Below are 17,955 nucleotides of genomic sequence, written 5' to 3'. Positions count from 1 at the left end.
ACTTTTGTTATGCAATTATTATATAACTATTTTGCATTGATCGTTATCAGCTTATCCTCAATGGCAGTAAATTTGAAAAACAATCAAACAAATGTTTTGGGTAGGGTGTTTTTGTTAGTGGTTTAGATACATGAATACCATAAACAAAAAAAGTATAAGACGTATTTTAAGTATCAATATCTAAGAATTCTAATATTACAAGACTATTTATCACATCAACAATACCAATGAAGACCTTCAGAAAGGTCAAATGAAAATTGACTTAAATTTAGAGCTACTTTGATAACACTCTTGGTCATATAAATTTAAAGCTAGTTTGATAACACTATTGTTGATGCTTTTTTTTTTTTTTTTTTTTTTTTTTTTTTAAACAAAATTGAGTTCCAAAATCTCGTTGACAGAAACTATGAATATGAATTGTTCATTCCAAATCAAATGGTCAAACAAAAGAAGGCAAGTTGATGACTACAGATGAATGAAGTTGAGCTATAAATGCAATATACAATTTGCTTGTGACTTTTAAATTTACGTCATCTGTTTTAAAATACCAACTACATTTTAATTTTACAATTAAATATTATAAAAAAAGAATAGAAAAAGATAAATAAATTCTAAATTGTTTATTACTGAAGGACCACAACTCTTATCATCTTTGAACCCATTTATTTAGATTGCCAAGATAGAATACCGGTGTGATACACTGCAATTTGTAGTTTATAAAAGCTAAACCAGAGTAAACACTATGGTCAGATTAGAGGTACATACTTGGACTTAATAAGGAAGAACACATGTGTTGTAGCTAATAGTTTCCATCCCAGTCGTATGTGATCTTTTGATTTCTGCATGTATAAGGAAAAAATAAACTTATGAAAATATTTTCTCGTTTAGCCTAGTGGAACAGCAAAGAATTGTACATCAATTAAAACAAAATTTGATTAGCGTTGGAGATACATACCAAACAACTTCTACCTTCCTTCTCTTGATTTTTTTTTCCCAGTGTATGCTTTGTCTGTGTTATGGGAGGAATAAATAGGAATGAACAAGATAATCTTAGGAATTAGTGGTAATTATTCTCCTAAATAGTTGTATCAATATCTGTTAAGTTTTAAAATTTAAATTTTGTTTATGAATGGTTATGTTTTTAATTTTATATATAATTTATTTTAGTGATAATCTTCTTTGTTTTTGGCAGAACCGCTTATTCTATGATATGCTAAAAATGTAATACATTAGATAGACCTGGCTAAAGCCAAACAGTCCAAGCTTATCATAGTCCTTCATCATGATCTAACCGTAAGTGAGTGGTGTCATCAACATCATCTTCTCGAAGACTAAACCTAAACCGGTCTTTTGACTTTTCCTTGATGTTCAACATTAAGGCTATCAAGCTTTCACAAACACTTTTTTCGATATGCATAACGTCCACACAATGGTGAGCCTGTAAGTATTCATAGTCTGAACGTTTATTTCCATGTTTTCAGTAACTAGGATCCATCTGTAATTACATAAAAAAAAAATATTATGATTCAATTAAGTCTCAACAAATATTTGTGTGATATTCATCGTCTGGAACACTATCTTAGATTTTCAAGTCTACTTAAATATAATGAAATTTTATCTTATCCGGAAGTTACCTTTGATTGTGTATGCCAAAGACGAAAGGGAAAGAATTACTGATATCTATAATTCCAAGGGATATTTGGAAGGTTGATAGCTTTGGTTGTTGAGGAAGTTGAACCTTTGCAATCGTCTATGCTGTTCACAGCTTCTGTTCTGACTCTGCTCAACTTTTATGTAAGTTTTCCAAAATTAAACATTAACCGACTCAAATGTGAAAATATGAGGCTAACCACCGACCTCAACTGTTAAAAAAACGAAAATTCTAAATTAAATTAACACACTACAAGTCTACAATAAGATTAAAGATACATACTCAGACTTAATGAAGAAGAATATGTGTGTTGTATCATACGGTTTTCATCTCCTTCATACAAGATTTATTGATTCTCTGCACGTGTGACTTTCTGTGTATGCTAATTGATGAATAAATACAACTTTTTTCATATGGTCTCTGTTTTTTTTTTTTTTTTTTTGTGCGTGACTGGAAGAAAAAACACCAATTAAATAGATAATCTGTGGTAATTATCTTTCAATCCATGTTTTTATCAATCTCTTTAGCTTTAAAATTTAAAGTTTTATTCATAATCAGTTAAGTATTTGAGTAATGTATATCTTATCTGTTTACCTATTTATTTCACACTGCATGCTTTTCAACGTCATAAGGAAGAAAATATAGTTGTATTCATTTATTTATCTACTCAAATGCGCAGGCATCATCTATCTGGTGTTCTTTGGAGCTGCTGGCATACTTTTATTGATCTTCTCTGGTTCTATTTGTGCTCCTTGTTAATTTCTTTCTAGATGTTTGTGGGGTTTTTTTTGGTTTATTGACCATTTTGCCCCTACTTGGTGTTTTTTAGTGTGGTGCTTATTGACTCTTTCTGCCTCTATTCATCCATTTTCTAAAGTTCTGGTCTGCTATGCTCTCTAGGTTGCTGGTGGGATACATCTTTGCTATTTGACCTTTTTACCCTTGTGGGGTGTTTTCTTATTGCTTTTAGTTCTCTGTTTGTTTAGCTTAGCTTTTGTTTCTTTGGCTCTTCTTATTGCTTAATATTGCTAACTTCCTTCTTGTGTGTTGCTTAATAAAGTCATAGTTGTTCAAAACAAAAAACAAGTCATTAAGCCATATTTGCATTTTCTAGATGAAGTACAAACACCTGGTTATTGAAAATGGGTCATATGGCTTCCTAGTATAGTATGACTTGTTTTCAAAGTTTGTATAAGACACATGGTGTGTACAAGTCTAATATATATATGAAAAAGGAGTAATAAATGTTTTTTCATAAATGTGCAAAAATTGTTTTTGATGAAAAAGAGTTTGGATGTGTAGTTGTTCCCCAGGGCAAGAGAATAAGGCCCGATTCTATTTTAAAAAATGGGTCATATAATTGTAAGGTTATAAGACACGGTTCGGTGGATCAAAACCGGCTTATATAATTTTAGTATATGTCCCGGTTCTTAATTTAAACCGGTTCTTAATTTAAACCGGGTCATATTATAATCTCTCTTATAGAACCCGCTTTTTCCATAATATATCCCGGGTTTTCCCAAAATCGGGTCCTAATTTGCGAGTCTTATGACGCTTTTTGTAGTAGTGCTTGTCTTCTTCTAACACTTGCTCTTCACTCCCGAACTCAAAATCTTCATCGGAAAGTTCAATCGCTCTCGGTGTAGTCGAAGCATTATAAGTCATTGATTAATTGTCAACTGTTATCATAACCTATGTAAAAAATGTCAATTATTATGTTTTTCGGTCTCTATGTTTGATAGTTGGATACAAAACATAACAAAAAAAAAGGACACCATCCATAGGTTTCAAAATAGAAAGGCTATCATGAATTACAAAATATATCAATAACCAATTTGAATCAAATACTAAAAAAAATCAACTTAGCCCTCCATATAATCACTAAATAAAATAAGGAGAAGTGGAGACTAACCTTTGCAGATGACAACACAACGACACTAGTGTCGATGAGATTCCAAAGGAACACAAGACATCGGAGGAGGTGCATATGCCGTCAAAAGAAGAGTCGATTTTGGAGTCGAGAAGCTTCAAAAGGCGACCACTGGCATGCTTCGAGGATGAGATGGATGTTGTCACACCCCAAAACCAAGAATGGCGGAAACGTTCTAGGGCAGAGGACGTCATGTAAAGTATCACAACACAGTAAATGTAAATAAGCAAACAACATCATCCATTGCATTAAATATAAAATTTTAATACAAGCGTGTTCCGTACAGTTTTAGACACCAAAAATATAATGTAAATCAAAATAGTATGATTAGTCTTGAATGCGCTCCATCTTCTCAAAAGCTAGCATCGGTACCTATCTACTGATGACCTGAGAATACAAGTTATTTTGAAAGAGTTTATCAGCATTAAGCTGGTGAATTCATAAGTATTTTAGTGTCGAGGTTTGTTATCAAAACGTTTGAACCTATCGCAAGTATGAGTTGTAAATGTATGTAAGTGTTTGTAAAAGTTTGAATCTCTCAGAAAAACCTATATTTTCTGTTAAAGTAGCCCTCTACCAAGGCTTAACTGTTTTGTATGCTCGTTTGATGTAAAAGTGTGTAATTTCCCAAGTATAACTATCATTTAACAAAATATAGTTTGTACATTAAAGTTTAAGTGAGGTTATCACCAAAATGTAATGGGTAAATTATTGTAGTACGGTAGTTTTGTTTTATATGAACTACTGCTGTACTAACTACCTTAAACCGGGTTTATATTAAGGTATCATGTGATAAATTGCACCATACTATCGACTGGTAACATCGACAACGTATAGTCGAAAATAAGGTATGACGTTTGGCACCCGCAGACCTGTCGGTCCCACTGTAGCTAGCAGCGAGGTGTAGGATAGTCAATCTAGTATAGATCTATACGCAAACTCACGCTCTCCCTCCAAGAGACTCTGGCTACAACTCGGGTCATGTCAATTAAGACATGCTCCCATACAGTGGATCACAATTGTTAACGTATTCGTGTATATGCAATATAATGTTACTTGTTCTAGTATCGTTGTATATGTTCTCTTAGTAATAAGTATTGACTCCTGAATGAACTGACTCGTTGATCTAGAAATTGTAGTAGTATGATCCCGTGTTACCCCGATGGTAACTTACTAATGATGTGCTGATAAGTATGAATATGGAAGTACTTTTATGTCTATACATGTATATATGATATATAACTAATATTGAAACGACCCTCGGATGGCCACCCGAAATTCCACCAGACCACATCCAAATCGAGGAAAAGGAAATAGGACAGGTGGCTTTCCTAAGCCCTTTAAACATTATTTATACATCTATACATATATGGGCATGCAAATTTATAAGTAGTAAAACAAAGTTTACAATAAAGCATTTGATAAGTAAAAGAGTTTGTAAAACATTTTGAAGTAAAACAGTTTGAACAGTGATAAAATCATTGGTTTCCTAGTTATTAATCACATGTGATTAATGCAATCACATGTGATCGAAGCAATAACTATAAGTGTTTAACTTGTATCCCCCCCATAAAGTATTTAAAACATTTAAAAGCATTTCGAAGGTTGAATAAAGGGGTATGAACTCACTTGGAAGTTTGAAGATAGCGAGATCGAAAACCGGGTAGAGTTTTATCTCGGGAAACGGATTTTTCTCGGGATTCTCGGGAATCTCGGGAGTAAAATCGACCCTCGGGACTTGAGCAAAAAGACCAGAGCTTCGGGTTTGAACGGGCACGGAAATCGAGGCAAGATCGTGAGAGAAAGAGAGAAAATGAACAAATTTTTCGGAAAGGCTCGCATCCCTTTTATAGGGGTGCTGAACCGCCTCTGAACGCGGGGCGTACGGGCGTACGCAGCGCGTACCCGTACGTCATCGCTTACATATTTCGGATGGAGCGGGTCGGATGGGACAGCGGGTCGGGTAGCTTCGCATAGGGCGACGTGGACGATCCAAGGCCGTGCCCTCGAGTACGCGGGGCGTACGAGGGTACGCGGCGCGTACCTCGGCCCTAGGCTGACTCCTCTTCGGATAATACCGAATTTTTAATAAAAATTATATATAAATTATTTATCAAACTTCAAAAATTCATATCTCCTTCATACGAACTCCGTTTTCGACGTTCTTTATATCCCCGCGAAGGTGAGACTACGATCTACAACTTTCGTTTAGATTCCGTTGGCAAATTCCGAAATTATTTTTATTATTTATTTATTAAAATGACGTGATTAAGGAATCTCTTTAAAAATTCATAACTTCTTTATCTGACGTCGGTTTTTGCCATACTTTTTACCGTTGAAATACCATTGTCGAGACCTTCGATTCTCGTTTAGGTCATTCCGGCCAAATGTCGCTCGATCTCCGTTTCGAGTTTTTAGCTGTCTGTTGCTAAGCTGAACTTGGAAAAATCATAACTTCAATATACGAAGTCGGATTTGGGCGTTCTTTTTACGTACGATCATGGTTTAATGAGATTTAAACATAGAAGAATTCAAATAGAAACTTTTTGGACATTTTATTATCAAAGTTAATTTTATTAACTCAAGAATGTTTACAATACTTGACCTATTAGGCCATTACAAAGAGTTGAAATATCGGGTTGTCACATCATCCCCCTGTTAGAGGGAATTTCGTCCCGAAATTCAAAGTAAGAGAACACTCGTGGATTAGGGAAATAGATGTGGGTACTTGTGTTGCATCTGATCTTCGCGTTCCCATGTGAATTCAGGTCCCCGCTTAGCGTTCCACCGAACCTTCACGATGGGTATGCGACTTTGTTTTGTTTGCTTGACCTCTCGGTCCATGATTTCTACTGGTTCTTCCACAAAATTGAGGCTCTCGTTGATCTCGATCTCGTCGAGTGGGATTACGAGAGTCTCGTCGGATAGACACTTTTTCAAGTTAGATACGTGGAATGTAGAATGTACGTTACGAAGTGCGCCTGGTAGATCGAGTTTGTAAGCTACGGGGCCGACTCTTGCAAGAATTTCGAAAGGCCCTATGTACCTCGGATTAAGCTTCCCACGCTTGCCGAAGTGTATCAAGCCCTTACAGGGTGAGACTTTGAGAAGGACTCGGTCTCCCACCTGAAATTCCAAAGGTTTCCTTCGTTTATCTGCGTAGCTCTTTTGTCGGTCTCTAGAGGCTTTCAATCGTTCACGGATCTGAACGATCTTCTCTGTCGTTTCCCGGATGATTTCCGGACCGGTAAGAGTAATGTCGGAAGCTTGCCCCCTTGCTAGTTGGGTATCACCCACCTCAGCCCAGCACAGAGGGGATCTGCACTTTCGGCCGTAGAGGGCTTCAAATGGAGCAGCCTTGATGCTCGTGTGATAACTGTTATTATAGGAAAACTCGACAAGGGGTAAATGAGTATCCCATGCCTTCCCAAAGTCAATCACGTAGGCTCGCAACATATCTTCCAGTGTTTGGATGGTCCTCTCACTCTGTCCGTCGGTCTGAGGATGGTAGGCTGTGCTCATGTCTAGCCTTGTTCCTAGGGAATGTTGTAGTGATTTCCAAAATCTTGAGGTAAACCTACTATCTCTATCGAAAATAATGGACATAGGTACACCATGTAGCCGTACGATTTCCCTAATGTATGTTCTCGTAAGTTTCTCCATCTTGTCGGTTTCTTTGATAGGTAGGAAGTGTGCAGACTTGGTCAATCTATTGATGATGACCCATATGGTATCAAGTCCACCCGTTGTCTTGGGCAACTTGGTTATGAAATCCATAGTGATCCGCTCCCACTTCCATTCCGGGATCTCTGGTTGTTGCAATAAACCAGAGGGCTTCTGGTACTCGACCTTAACCTTTGCGCAAGTAAGGCATTTACTCACGAAGGTTGCAATCTCTGCTTTCATATTAGGCCACCAGTATAGCTTTTTAAGATCCAGATACATTTTATCTGAACCTGGGTGGACGGAATACCGAGAGTTGTGCGCCTCGGTCATGACCAAGTCTCGGAAACCACCGTGTTTCGGTGTCCAGATCCGATCCATGAAATATAAGGCTCCGTCACCCTTGGCTTCTAAATTCTTGTCCATTCCTCTGAGGGATTCACTTGTCACCTTTTCAGGTTTCATGGCTTCAAGTTGGGCCGCCTGAATTTGATTAGACAAGTGTGAATGGATCGTTATTGACAATAACTTGATTTTGCAACCAGAATATTCCTTCCGACTTAGGGCGTCTGCTACTACGTTGGCTTTATCCGGATGATAACGAATATCGCATTCGTAATCACTGAGTAGCTCGACCCACCGTCGTTGTCTCATGTTGAGCTCCTTTTGATCGAAAATGTGTTGTAAACTCTTGTGGTCGGTAAAGATAGTGCTTTTCGTTCCATATAAGTAATGTCTCCAGATCTTCAGAGCAAACACCACTGCTCCTAGTTCAAGATCGTGGGTCGTGTAGTTAACCTCGTGTGTCTTCAACTGTCTCGAGGCGTAGGCGATGACCTTACCTCGCTGCATCAGAACACACCCGAGCCCTTGGTTTGATGCATCGCAATAGACTACGAAGTCTTCTATCCCTTCGGGGAGAGATAGTATTGGCGCGGTGCACAAGGCTCGCTTGAGCGTTTGGAACACTCTCTCTTGTTTCTCTTCCCAGTCAAAGGCCACGCCTTTCTGGGTCAGGGTTGTAAGAGGTTTCGCTATTCGGGAGAAGTTCTGAATGAATCTGCGGTAGTAGCCAGCAAGACCTAGAAATTGACGAATTTCTGTCGGCATCTTAGGTGCTGACCAGTTCTCAATGGCTTTAATTTTGGCTGGGTCCACGTGGATTCCCTCTTCGCTTACCACGTGTCCTAAGAATTCGAGTCTTCGGATCTAAAATTCACATTTCGAGAACTTCGCATAAAGTTTCTCTTTTCGTAACGTCTCTAGAATTTGTCGCAGGTGATCGCCATGCTCTTTCTTACTTCGGGAGTAGATCAGGATGTCGTCAATGAAAACGATGACAAACTGATCCAAATAAGGTCGGCATACTCTATTCATCAGATCCATGAAGACTGCTGGCGCATTGGTCAATCCGAATGGCATCACCACGAACTCGTAATGTCCGTAACGAGTTCGGAAGGCTGTCTTTGGCACATCCTCCTCCAGCACTCGTAACTGGTGATATCCGGATCTCAGATCAATCTTAGAAAAATAGTTCGCCCCTTGCAGTTGGTCAAATAGATCGTCTATACGAGGCAGAGGGTAACGATTCTTGACCGTTAGTTTGTTGAGTTCTCTGTAGTCAATACACATACGGAATGATTCGTCTTTCTTCTTAACGAACAAGACCAGTGCTCCCCAAGGTGAGAAGCTTGGTCTTATGAAGCCCTTGCTGAGTAGTTCGTTAAGTTGACCAGAGAGTTCCTGCATCTCAGCTGGTGCCAAACGGTAGGGCGACTTGGCTACTGGGGTAGCTCCTGGGACTAAGTCGATTCTGAACTCGACCTGTCGTTGCGGAGGTAACCCGAGTAGTTCTTCTGGAAAAATGTCGGGGAAGTCGCTCACTACAGGGATGTTCTTTAGTTCTTTCGTTTCGAGGCTCGTGTCGACGATGTGAGCAAGGAATGCATGGTATTCCTTACGCAGATACTTCTGTGCTTGAATACTTGATATGATGCGAAGACTTGCACCGGGTTTGTCGCCGTAGACTACAAGAGTTTCGTTAAACGGAAGGTTTAAACGGACTGCTTTCTCGTAGCACATGATGTCGGCGCGATGAAGGCTTAACCAATCCATGCCAATGATAACGTCGAAACTTTTTATTGAGACTGGCATGAGGTCGATTGGGAAAGAATGGTTATCTGGAGTTAGGGTACAACCTAAGTATATGCTACTCGTACTTTCAGTTTTTCCATTAGCCATTTCTACTGTGAATAGTTCTTTGAGTGCGTGCGGTGGTTGATTAAGCATGCGAGTAAATTTATGGTTTACGAAGCTTCGCTCCGCTCCACTATTGAATAGAATGCATGCATAGGAGTCATCGAGGAGGAACGTACCAGTCACCACTGTCGGGTCAGCAACTGCCTCCCCGTGGCCTATCGCTAGTACCCTCCCTGCTCCGCCAACATTTTTCGCCTTGGGGCAGTCCCTCTTATAGTGGCCTGTTTCGCCACATCCATAGCAGGTCGGGCTCGCGCCAGAGCCGAGGACTTGGGCGATCGGTCTTGCCGGAGATTTACAGAAACGGACTGTGTGTCCTCTCCTGTGGCAGTTAGAGCACTGCATTTCATGGCAGGGGCCATTGTGGTGGTAGTTGCATTTGTTGCACTTGGGCGAACTTCCAGCATACCCACCCACCGGAGTAGTAGTAGCAGCAGCAGGGGTTATTGCGGCATGTATTGCCACAATTTGCTGCTTTTTGGCAGCCTGTTGCTTCTTCTTTTCATCCCAGAATTTCCGCTTAGTATCAGCGGGTTTGGAGAGTTCCGGGATGGCTAGGGTGGTTGTGGTTGCAGGGGTTTTGACTCCATGGTCAATGAGTCTTTGTGCCAATCGTTTGGCACTGTCGAAGGTAGCAGGGTTTGATGCTAGAACATTCCCCTGATACGGAGGCACAAGCCCCCATATGTACCTTTCGATCTTTTTCCCTTCAGTGGGAACCATATTAGGGAAGAGGGCCACCAGTTCGCTGAATCTGGCGGTGTAAGCGACAATGTTGGTGCCCTTCATGGTCAGGCTCCAAAGCTCCTGCTCTAGTTTATGGATCTCGCCCCTCGGGTAGTATTCCTCAATCATGAGGTCTTTCATCGTTTCCCAGCCTATGTCGTTGGCTACGATGAGAGTTAGAGATTTAACGTGGCCGTTCCACCACGTTAGGGCCTTTCCTTCAAAGGTGCATGCGGTGTATTTCACTTTGCTCGCAGCAAGGCATGAACAAATTTCGAAGACCGCTTCAGTCTTCTCGAACCATTGCGAGAGAGCAATGACTCCGCCGGTCCCATGAAAGGACTTCGGCTTGCAGTTGGTGAAATCCTTGTAAGAGCACTCTCTCGAGCGCACAGGGGTTTCAACCGGGATTGATTCCACAGGGGTTCCACCTCTGCTGGCATCAGAAGAGTGATACTGAGCCATGGCAGTTGCCACTGCTGCAGCTACGACAACATTTAGGGCTGCAGTATTGATGACCGGAGGCGGAGGAGGTGGTGGTGCAGGATTATTCCTGGGAGATTTGCGAGGAGGCATCTTTCAGCTATAAGTTTATAAAGGTAAGAAAAATGGTAAGAATCATTTTGTAAGAAACGTGAGAGTGATATATGGACTAACTAACCATAGCCCAACAGTTGAATGAGTGTTTGAAATCACAACAAGAAATATTAGTAGAAAAACACAAGTGTATAGATTTTTCCCACAATTTAGATAGATTTCAATAATACTGGTATTACTGATGTAATAAGTTCAAGGAAAATCGACCTAACAGTAGGTCTTACATCATACCATATAGAAAAGTTTGACAGTTCTTAGATTCCTAATTAGAGTACTGAAAGTTAGGAATATTTTATAGACAAGTGCTACTTAGAGCACAGATGTTAAAGGCTAATCCTTAACCCTAAAGATAATGATGTACTAGACATCATTTAACGGCGATGAATATTCCTCGGGAGAACCCTAAGGTCTCTCATTTGACGGACCACCTCTTGAAGGTGTTGTTCATGAGCACTTTGACGAGCTCGGAGTTCCATGACTTCAGCTTGAGAGGCAACCAGATGTTGCTGTAGGGTTTCATTGGTTCTCCGGGTCCGTTCCATGTCTTCTTCAAGACGGCGGATGCGGACTGTGTTGACACCTGAGTTGGCATCAATCTCCATGACCCGGTCGATGGCTGCTCTACCTTGCTCGACATTACGAGTTATTTTGCGGATAATGACAGGCAGGGCTCGGTCAGCAGAGCCACCATTGCTGACGTTGTAAAAGCTTCGGTCCCCAAAGTATGGTAAGGGTTGACCCTGTTCATCACTCCACCGATTCAAGTTGTTTGCCCATAAGGGAGTAGGACCTGGAAAAGCTGGTCGAGGGTTGTTGTTCGGGGGTTGACCTACGAGCGGTAGGTTGTTGACTTCAGGCTCAGAGTCTGATCCATCTGAGAAGCCTTCAGCTTGATGATCATCCAACGGAATTTGGTGTTCATTTCCAGACTCTGCGTCGAGCATTCCTATGTTGCCTTCATTTGGAAAGTACGGGTCGTCGTGATGGAATCCAGCCATTTAAATCTACGCGAGAAGAGAGGTATAAAGATATAGTATGTATGTAGTTAATAGCACAAAATACACCTATAGTATTTTAAGTTTAAGTTCCACTGATCTTTTTGTGGCATTATTGGTAAGTTTTTAGACTTGTTAACACATCACAACTATTCTAGGGCATATGCTAATCACTCCTCGGACCAGCATAGTTGATCAGGCTATGCCATTCCCAGGATTGACCATACATCCCCTAGCTTACCTGTGATATTTAACAATCGTAATACTCTTGTTCTTGTCGTTGTGACACTGGTTTTAGTATGAATGCAGACTAGTAGACTTAATTAACTATTTTAGTATTTAAAGTATAGACTCTTGGTCAGAGTGTTTTAATCCCAAATGGGTTTATAGTTTAGTATATCTTTTATGGGTTGATATACTTGCTTCACTATAAACAATGCTCTGATATCAATCTGTCACACCCCAAAACCAAGAATGGCGGAAACGTTCTAGGGCGGAGGACGTCATGTAAAGTATCATAACACAGTAAATGTAAATAAGCAAACAACATCATCCATTGCATTAAATATAAAATTTTAATACAAGCGTGTTCCGTACAGTTTTAAACACCAAAAATATAATGTAAATCAAAATAGTATGATGAGTCTTGAATGCGCTCCATCTTCTCAAAAGCTAGCATCGGTACCTGTCTACTGATGACCTGAGAATACAAGTTATTTTGAAAGAGTTTATCAGCATTAAGCTGGTGAATTCATAAGTATTTTAGTGTCGAGGTTTGTTATCAAAACGTTTGAACTTGTCGCAAGTATGAGTTGTAAATGTATGTAAGTGTTTGTAAAAGTTTGAATCTCTCAGAAAAACCTATATTTTCTGTTAAAGTAGCCCTCTACCAAGGCTTAACTGTTTTGTATGCTCGTTTGATGTAAAAGTGTGTAATTTCCCAAGTATAACTATCATTTAACAAAATATAGTTTGTACATTAAAGTTTAAGTGAGGTTATCACCAAAATGTAATGGGTAAATTATTGTAGTACGATAGTTTTGTTTTATATGAACTACTGCTGTACTAACTACCTTAAACCGGGTTTATATTAAGGTATCATGTGATAAATTGCACCATACTATCGACTGGTAACATCGACAACGTATAGTCGAAAATAAGGTATGACGTTTGGCACCCGCAGACCTGTCGGTCCCACTGTAGCTAGCAGCGAGGTGTAGGATAGTCAATCTAGTATAGATCTATACGCAAGCTCACGCTCTTCCTCCAAGAGACTTTGGCTACAACTCGGGTCATGTCAATTAAGACATGCTCCCATACAGTGGATCACAATTGTTAACGTATTCGTGTATATGCAATATAATGTTACTTGTTCTAGTATCATTGTATATGTTCTCTTAGTAATAAGTATTGACTCCTGAATGAACTGACTCGTTGATCTAGAAATTGTAGTAGTATGATCCCGTGTTACCCCGATGGTAACTTACTAATGATGTGCTGATAAGTATGAATATGGAAGTACTTTTATGTCTATACATGTATATATGATATATAACTAATATTGAAACGACCCTCGGATGGTCACCCGAAATTCCACCAGACCACATCCAAATCGAGGAAAAGGAAATAGGACAGGTGGCTTTCCTAAGCCCTTTAAACATTATTTATACATCTATACATATATGGGCATGCAAATTTATAAGTAGTAAAACAAAGTTTACAATAAAGCATTTGATAAGTAAAAGAGTTTGTAAAACATTTTGAAGTAAAACAGTTTGAACAGTGATAAAATCATTGGTTTCCTAGTTATTAATCACATGTGATTAATGCAATCACATGTGATCGAAACAATAACTATAAGTGTTTAACTTGTATCCCCCCCATAAAGTATTTAAAACATTTAAAAGCATTTCGAAGTTTGAATAAAGGGGTATGAACTCACTTGGAAGTTTGAAGATAGCGAGATCGAAAACCGGGCAGAATTTCATCTCGGGAAACGGATTTTTCTCGGGATTCTCGGGAATCTCGGGAGTAAAATTGACCCTCGGGACTTGAGCAAAAAGACCAGAGCTTCGGGTTTGAACGGGCACGGAAATCGAGGCAAGATCGTGAGAAAAAGAGAGAAAATGAACAAATTTTTCGGAAAGGCTCGCATCCCTTTTATAGGGGTGCTGAACCGCCTCCGAACGCGGGGCGTACGCAGCGCGTACCCGTACGTCATCGCTTACGTATTTCGGATGGAGCAGGTTGGATGGGATAGCGGGTCGGGTAGCTTCGCATAGGGTGACGTGGACGATCCGAGGCCGTGCCCTCGAGTACGCGGGGCGTACGAGGGTACGCGGCGCGTACCTCGGCCCTAGGCTGACTCCTCTTCGGATAATACTGAATTTTTAATAAAAATTATATATAAATTATTTATCAAACTTCAAACAATCATATCTCCTTCATACGAACTCCGTTTTCGACGTTCTTTATATCCCCGCGAAGGTGAGACTACGATCTACAACTTTCGTTTAGATTCCGTTGGCAAATTCCGAAATTATTTTTATTATTTATTTATTAAAATGACGTGATTAAGGAATCTCTTTAAAAATTTATAACTTCTTTATCTGACGTCAGTTTTTGCCAGACTTTTTACCGTTGAAATACCATTGCCGAGACCTTCGATTCTCGTTTAGGTCATTCCGGCCAAATGTCGCTCGATCTCCGTTTCGAGTTTTTAGCTGTCTGTTGCTAAGCTGAACTTGGAAAAATCATAACTTCAATATACGAAGTCGGATTTGAGCGTTCTTTTTACGTACGATCATGGTTTAATGAGATTTAAACATAGAAGAATTTAAATAGAAACTTTTTGGACATTTTATATCAAAGTTAATTTTATTAACTCAAAAATGTTTACAATACTTAACCTATTAGGCCATTACAAAGAGTTGAAATATCGGGTTGTCACAGATGTGCTGGGAAGGGATTGCAACGATGTTAATGGAAGAAGAAGATGTCGACGTCGTTAAAGGAAGAAGAAAATGTCGGCGTTCAGTTCATTCTTTCATTTGTAGAGAGGGGGGGGGGGGGGGAGGGGGGGAGAGATAGAGAGAAAGAATTTCAAAAAACAAATAGACCGAATACGGTGGAATAAAGGAACCCAATGAATAATTGTTACACTTTGATAGTTTTGCCCTTAAAAGTTTTTTTTGAATAATTTTCATTGACTTGAGTTGACTGATTAGAGTGCCTAGACCCGATTATCTCTGGCTTTGACCACATCCGATTATAGAAGCTGATTAGCTATAAATGTTATCGTACGTTGGAGGACCACCAAGCGCCTAGGCGCTGATTAAACAGCCTCCGAGGTAGATATTTGCAACGCTGGTTACAGCTGTACAATTTAAATCATCAAATACATCTTTATTTGTTTATGGCTTTATTCTGATGGCATCTTGATTGTAATATTTTTGTTACAATGGATAATCACACATGTGGGAATAAGTGTAACCAATCAAACATACTATTCTTTCTTGGATGATAATGAGGATTAGTTGCATATTCATAATTTTGATAGGAAATGGTTATATTTGCATTCATAATTTTGATAGGAAATGGTTATATTTGCATTCAATTCATTGTTTGGATTGTGCCTAGAATATTTTTTTAAGTGTTTTTTACCATATTTCCCAACTGATATTGTGAAACAAGGTTTATAACCGATTGAATTATAAAATTGGGTGAAAATAATTATCCACCCATTTTTATTGGAGGATAATAATTACCCACAACCCCTTATTGGAGGATAATAATGATCCACTTAAATTTGAACGAAATTCATCTTTGATTTAGTGATTTTCATGAGTATTTTCATCATATTGATGCTTGTGATTGACAATTTGTTTAGAGATGCCACAATAGTGGTTCCTTTTTCAGAGATTTCTAGCCGTTACATTAAGTTTAGTTTCATTTAAACTTGGTTGGATAGATTAGTACAAATAAGTGTATGATGGATCATTTATCTTCCACTTACAAAATTAAATATTAAGCATGCATTAAAGTAGCATATAAATATACATGATATAAGAAAAACATTTTATTGCAAAAGAAAGGACTGAATTGTTACCCACGAAGTATTGACTTCACACATGGTACACTTAATTTAGCAAACACATTGATTCATATTGTATAAATTAAATCAAACTAGGAACATACAAAACCATTTGGGACTTCACCACCACAGACATTAACGAGCAAGCTAAGAGATAATGGTACATTAAGATTGATCCCTAGGACGTTGGCTTTGATTGCAGTGCACAAACAGACAGCAGCCTCAAGGTCGGCAAGTCCTTGGATGAGAGAGCAACATGGCTTCACCGGTGGTGAACCTAACTCAACTTTGACCAATCCCCCAAGAAGATTAGCACAAACCCCCAGTTTCAAGGCGTCTCTAGGGCAGGTTTCTGTATTTGGGTTTGTGTTTGGTACTGTGTTCGGGTTAGAGTTGGGATTGGGGTTGGGGGTGTGGTTCGTGTTAGTGTTGGGGTTGGGGTTTTGGTTAGTGTTAGGGATGGGGTTGGAGTAGGGATTGGGGTTTGGGTTGGGTTTTTTATTTGGATTGAGGTTGGGTTCTGGTATGTCGGACGTCTCACAGCCACTAACCATGACGCAGAATAAAATGTTGAAAGCTATGACCAGAACAACGGACACATTACTCTTCGATGCCATGTCAAAATCGGTTAGAAATTATTAGCCACGACATTCTAGAGTTGTAAGATCAGCGGCATATTTCCACGACGGTAATTAAAAGTTAATTATATGAAAATGTTGTTAGTTTAGCGAAATATATAGCAGCCAAACACACTTTAAATGTTTAATAGCATATATTATGAGCATTTTAAAATGACAGATTTTTGTTGGGAATCAACTATTAGTTAATGATTGTTATACATTTTCTATCTTTTGCTGGCAACAAGGAAAAAGAATTAGTAACAAACCGGTTAGTAAACAAATCATATATATACTCAAAGAAAACTAATTATTTTTATATTTGGTTTTATATGAACCATTTATACGAACCAATTTACGAAGGATGTCCAAAATAGAGAACCAAAAAATATCCTTGTAACATTTTACATTACCGGAGTGCTACTTATAACCATACATGTTTCAAACTTGTAGAAGTACCACAAAACACCATATACGTGATTTGCATGGTAGACGAATTGCAGGAGATCTGATGGGTTGGTAATGGATTAATGTATGTGGCTAATCCTTCACATAATCTTGAATATTTGACATGAACTAGCATAAGATTTCAGAATAGACAAATTATATTTCTATAGTTACTAGAAATGATACTAAACTAAATGGCTTGTGGTTGTTCTTTGTGAAATAAGAGAAATATATGCAAAACACGTTTAAAAAGTATACAAAGTTTAAAATATTTTAATAGGTTATCGTGATCAGAAATTGATTATTATTCTTATTATTATTATTATTATTATTATATGTTTTTTATTTAGAGAGTAAAATAAGCTAAAAGAAATAAAAAAAACATTAAACCCATTAAGGTTTTTTCACTAACTATGAAAAAATAGAACACATTCCAACTTTGTTTCTTCTATGACAACATTCTCGTTGTTTTTTTTAGGATGATTGAATCATGTCACTACATCTTCAAGATATATCGAACAAAATTGTAATGATTCATTAGTGACCCAACCATCAGCTATATAACCTTCCAACCGCTCCTTATTTATGACATAATTTTTAAGCTTTTTCATATAATCTTCTAAGTGATACATCCATCTTATATATACTGGGATCTGCAAATATATTCGTAGGTAGACGCAAAAGTAAATGAATAACAATGTCAAAATACCCATTAGGACATATCACATCTAATTCAAATAAGATTCTAATAATGTTGCCTTCACTTCCCACGTATTCTTCATCATCAGTGTTCTCGAGCAAAGTTGTTTAAAAACATACAAAGCTCTATTGTTGGTGCATAAGTATCCTTGTCCAAAAACCTTCTAACTCCAATTGGTATCACACGTTGCATAAGAATAAAATTGTGACTAACAACCATATATTTTTAAATATATAATCATGTTAGATGTAAACCTATGAGGTCGTTCCAGCCAAAC

At 38.5% G+C, this 17,955-nt stretch overlaps 1 pseudogene; it reads right to left on the bottom strand.

The window, feature by feature from the left end:
- Window positions 1-15,881: 15,881 nt before the first annotated feature.
- LOC145000776 (pEARLI1-like lipid transfer protein 3 pseudogene) lies at window positions 15,882-16,531 on the bottom strand (annotated as a pseudogene).
- Window positions 16,532-17,955: the final 1,424 nt, after the last annotated feature.

Source organism: Lactuca saligna, chromosome 6, assembly GCF_052625555.1.
Source record: "Lactuca saligna cultivar CGN05327 chromosome 6, ASM5262555v1, whole genome shotgun sequence".
In the NCBI taxonomy this organism is placed as follows: Eukaryota; Viridiplantae; Streptophyta; class Magnoliopsida; order Asterales; family Asteraceae; genus Lactuca; species Lactuca saligna.
Note: the sequence above shows the minus strand (reverse complement) of the source record. Positions and strands in the feature narration are given on the sequence as shown.